This window comes from Magallana gigas, chromosome 10 (assembly GCF_963853765.1).
Source record: "Magallana gigas chromosome 10, xbMagGiga1.1, whole genome shotgun sequence".
Lineage (NCBI taxonomy): Eukaryota > Metazoa > Mollusca > Bivalvia > Ostreida > Ostreidae > Magallana > Magallana gigas.
The window spans coordinates 1,343,933-1,349,462 of record NC_088862.1 but is presented as its reverse complement, the minus strand read 5'-3'; the positions used below and the strand labels follow the sequence as shown (position 1 = coordinate 1,349,462).

The following is a 5,530-nucleotide window of genomic DNA, read 5'->3' as shown; positions in this document are numbered from 1 at the left end:
GTGGCAAGTGTTCACTCTGAACATGAAATTTTAACTTGCATCCCACACAAGGGCATTCGATAAAAATAATGAAACTAATAAAACGGTTGTATTAATTTGTATCCTATGAAAACTGATGGGGGGGGGGGGGGGGCAATGCAAGGGGCAAACACGTAAATACATCGATAAATATATATAACGTCGTTCACCACATAGGTTATGACGATGCAGAATTTACAAAGTTCACATGCAATACGTTTAACAAGTGAATATAAATTTTAATCGATTGAGAAAGTCAGAAAGTGTGAGTGAGATCTTGTTGGAATTTTGATAAAAATTGTCACAGTTTGCTTTAATGCGACGCACTGTGCATTGCACGGATTAAATCATTTAAACTCCATGCAAAGTTTTGTTACATACTCACACACGAAATAAAGTTCCACATTATATGTCCACTTTAAACTCATATATATATACCTGTTAACTGTGCTATATGGATTTTAAAGTTTAAATTTTGGCAAGGATAGGGTTGCCCCCTCTAGAACCGCGCTTCATATCAAAATACTTACCAACAGTGCATCTGGTGTTGATATCAAAAGGACCTTGACAATTCTGATCTATGTCGTTTTACCAGTTGGAATTATCGTGGTCAACAATGACATAGAAAGCACCTTTGAAAAATAATCCACCATAACAGAATATTCAACAACTCTTCTGCCTTGAAACAGATTTAATGTCTCTCAAGGTTTATCATTTTTATCTCTCTCTGCCAGTGGATCTTCGCTGTTGACATCGTTGAAGTCAGGGTTATTGTTTTCGCACGTGTTCATGACAATCTCTTCAAAAGGGCCAAATAATAGATAAATGTGAAGCTAATTCCGTTATCATTAGTTGTTAAATTACACTAAATGTAAAAATAAAGAAGATATATAACACTCATGCTTATTGTTTTAACTCATTTTGAACGAATTATGATTACGATAAGCAAGTGAGAACTTAAGCCCCAATCATGCACATATCTACCAGGATTGGGGCGAATTACATTGTAAAGTTATACATTACATAACCATTACTTCATGAATTTGGGCATTAAATTACCATTACTTGATTTTCTTGAAGCAATGCATTACATTGCCATTACATGAGTAAAGTAATGCATTACCATTACTTTGTTTTCAAAACCTAGAGCTAATAAAGAGTTTTTGCAAATATTTCAATTAAAAAACACTCTTTAACATATCTGCAGGTTCATGTTCAGCATCAGGTTCAAATTCAATCACTATACAAGAGTCATTCTTTATTTGCTCAATATATAATCATCTTATGGTTTTATGAGCACCATATTACAGAAGTAAAGATACTTTAAGGCCAAAATAAATTAAAAGTGTCAATTTTCCCAGAGTATAGCAGTCATTGCACAGAGGAAGAACAGTTTTATATTGTTTTTTATAATCTTGTGATATTTCGCCTCCCTCTGCTCCACAATGGCAACATGTGTCTTTTCTACCAATGTCTCCACTGTAGTATGTTACTTCAACAGTGGATGCACATGACATTTGAGATCTCGTCATCACAACTCCATGCAATAAATGGTGTGGCGGTGTGATAGGGGCACCACAAGTATAATCAAATTCGCTGAGTATGATTACTAGAGAAACCTTCTGTCTTTCGGTTAACACATGCTTGGAGTATAATACTCTTGGTTTTCTGCACTCTACACAAAGAATTGTTGCTCTTGCATGCTGTGCCGTAGTAAGGCGGAAGTCTGCAAACTTTGGCTCCTCCATGACTTTAAGCTCTGGTTTGGATAAATTACTGGGTTCATCTACATCTAATACCTCCTGATTCGACTCTTATGTTTCATCATCTCTCTCCGGTGCCTCCATGACGGTCTCTTGGTCCATCTCATGAATCATTTTAGCTTTCTTCACTTTCACCTCTTTTAATGAAGGTCTTCCTTCCTGTGTATCCTGAAACTTGACACTTTGATATGGCAAAAAATGATCACTATCATTCTCATTTATCACTGGGTCTGGTAGCCATATCAGGTCTTCCTGTGACAATGTAGCAGGTAAACAGCATCCTGCATCTTCACACTTTCTTATCTGAAAGGTATAATGTCTTTGGCGACAATGTCTCTCTATCCACTGCGTGTAGGACTGTATTTTTTTGGTATGCACCTTCTGTAATTTTTGCAAATTCAGTTCTGGGAAGTGTTCTCTAAGATGTCGTTGCAGTATATCAATATCATCATCAGAAACGGGATCTATAGCCTGCATTGCTTTATCGTTCAACTTCAGACGCAAAAACCGATTCCTTATTGTTGACTGAACAGGTTCTATACTTTCTCTCCACTTCTCTCTGATTTCTGGATTCTTCTCAGCAAGAGCTCGAATACTTGCCATACTCCCACATTTTTTTTTAGCATTTTCTCTGTTTCTTCATCACCTTTTCCTCGCTCTAAAGCACAATTTTGTAATGCAATGTTCAAAACTGACATAATTCTCTCTGCTGGGTTCATCCAACTATGTCCAGGAGCACAGCGAGCCAATATCATCATATCTAGATCAAGTTCGTAAAAGATGCAAATTTCAAGATTTCAAAAACAGAATCATTGACAATGTTGGTCACTGTACCACGAACAAATGACTGATTAACAGCATTTGGAACATCACACTGCAGAATAACTGATGGTGTTAAGGATGACTTATGCATATCATGGTCTTTGGCTGCCAGTGTTGTACTCACTGGTGCAAGTGTTTTCTTTCCTCTTACTCCTGTTGAAATTGGTGCATCAGGCTCACCAACAGGGATTTTTGCTTTATCATCACAGAAAAATACTGCTACAATCTCTCTCTCTTCTACAGCTCTTTCTTTGAAGTATTTGAACTGTGTACAACAGTAATGTTCATCTGGGTGCGTAGCTCTCAGTTGCCGTCTCTGGATTTTATACTGCACTTGAATTTTGGATGTAAAGTTCAAGGCTTTGTGAGTGTACGGATTTCTTGGGGCAAACTGCAATCTTACAAGGCTCTTGGAAGGGATAGGTGTACCAGCTGGACATTTTTCTTTCGCTTTTTCCACAAGTTTTCCAAGTGATAGCCATTCAATATTATGCCTTCTCTCATCAGCTGCAGTTATTTCTTCCACAACAGAACACAAATGCTCAAAAAAGATGTCATATCGTCCAGTTAGTCTACCTGTGTTGAGATGTCTCAAATCAGCCAACAGACCTTTATCCCCTAGAAATATAAGACGAAGTCTTTCCATTGTGGAGGGGTGACAAGCTGTACTTGCATCTAGAGTAAGCTCCTTGTAGATGAAATCAGCCACAGATGGCAATACATGTGTAACGTGTTGTAGTCTCTCTCTAAATAAAGCCTTTTGAGATCTTGTATGGTATTCTTGCAAGTAAGGGCGTGCTTTCTGTAGGATTCGTGCTCCTTCAATGAGAATCTGCTGTGTGGGACGGTCTGAAGAAACCTTTACAATACAGTTTATGGTAACTGAAGATCCCCCTGGGCTAAATCGAATAAGATCAATAGGCATAGAAAGTTGTAACTGTTCAAAATATCGAAACTTTTCTTTTGAATTCTCAAATTGATTCTTTAAATGTTTGTCTTCATTGAAAACAACTGGAGTCAAGGGAGGTTGTTTCTTCATTTCCTGATCCAGAAGTTCATATTGTGGTTTTGCATTAAAAAGAGTCATCCTCCTGTGCTCGACTGTTGCATGTTCATCTATGGTTCGAACTGGGTGGTCCAGACTGTGATTATGACTCACTGTTTCATTCTGTTTCCTGAGGTATTCTCTGTATGCATCCATGCATTCTGCAAATTGTCTTATTACCTCCCCTGCCTTTTTCCATGCTGGGCTACTTCCAACTACTGGTTTCAGCAGAATACTGAAAATTTCAAAATTGAAACTTAGTATTAACCTGTTTTAGAATACATTATTTTTGGTTCATCATACTACCCTACTGAAAACATACATTAGGTTTCATTTTGATAATACAGTGTTACTAAAATCTAAAATTTATTGGGCCAAATTTAACATCAAAATATTATTTTAAAAACATTGTTAAAACAAACTGTGTGATAACTTATGTTAAAAATAATAATTTAAAATCAATTATTTAGATAGCTAAAATATGAAATTTAATTCACAAATAATGATTCAAACCTATATAAGGCTTGGCTATGGCTGTTCAACTGATCTGCTGGAAGGGGAGACTCCTTCAACTTTTTTCTCTTCACTTCATTGTAGCCACTGAATTTCAAAAAGGCATTTGGAATTGGCAGTACTTCTTTCTTTCTCAATGCAGCATCATTTATTACTTGGTGCTGATTGGTCAAATACCACAACGCATTGCACAAAACCTAGGAAATATTTTCAAGATTATAAACAAAATGTAAAAAATATTAAATCAATACTTAAAGTAATGCATGTAACAAGCCATTCACTTCAGTTTGTTGAAATTGGCTGGTTTTAATCAAAAAGTATGTTGTCTAGATAATAATGCTAGGTGATTTCCATGCATTTAGGTATTAATTCAAGCAACTGTGGATTAAAACTTTGAAGCAGTAGGCTTGCATGTGATTTTGAAATTGTACCATACAAATTCACACAACACAATAGAGATCTTCAAGCACAAATCTGATTTATAAAATTGTCAGATAGTTTTAGCATTAAGGCCTAAAAGTTAAGTTAGAATGAGATAGATTGCAGTGCACACTGAAGGATTGAGATATATGTGTATACTGTATACAAAGTACTTTTCATCTTTGCTTCTTTAAATTTGTGTTCAATCCACCCACACACTTAATGGTCAAATATTAAACAGGACAAATTCTTATATTAAATATACAAAATAAAAGTTTATATCCATTTAATATATAAACTTTGAGCATTAAAATTTCAAAGTGTTGTCAGGTGAGCATGAAAAAAACCCTGTATACAGTATTGAAGACAAAGAGGTATGCATATATACACCCAAACCAACTACATATTAAATACATACCCTAAGAAAATCTGTATAAAAACATTAAAATCAACTTTATATAAAGCATTTCAGGTACATAATACTGTTCTTTTAAACCATACTGGAAATTTCTTTTTCTTTTTTTGTTTTTGTGGTGTCAATGAGGCCTTTTAATAAATACCTGCAAAAAGTAAGCCCCCTCTGTCTCGGCAGTAGATCTAGGGAAGTCTAAGTGCTTTCCTTTAAAGTCATCAAGGAGATCATTTAGAAGCTCATCTTTTCGAGTCAATCCAGTCTTCTTTCCAGAGCTGATGTGTTTGATAATATTAAAATATATACTTTGTCTATGCTATTAAACTTAGTTGTCAGTAAAACACAAATCTAAAACTTGTATACCTGTATTCACATGTCAGATAAATAATGAATACATAATGAATAAATAAATAAAACAAAAAACATGGTTTAAACAAGCCCAAGCAAAACAGATACACAAAAATTCAATACCTGGATGTTTTTTTCGCTGGAAATGAACGCCCTTTTGCCATCAAAACTTGGAATGCATTAATAGCT

The 5,530-nt window shown here is 35.3% G+C and overlaps 1 pseudogene; it reads right to left on the bottom strand.

Moving 5' to 3' along the window:
- Nucleotides 1–1,380: 1,380 nt before the first annotated feature.
- Nucleotides 1,381–3,845, bottom strand: LOC136272300 (uncharacterized; annotated as a pseudogene).
- Nucleotides 3,846–5,530: the final 1,685 nt, after the last annotated feature.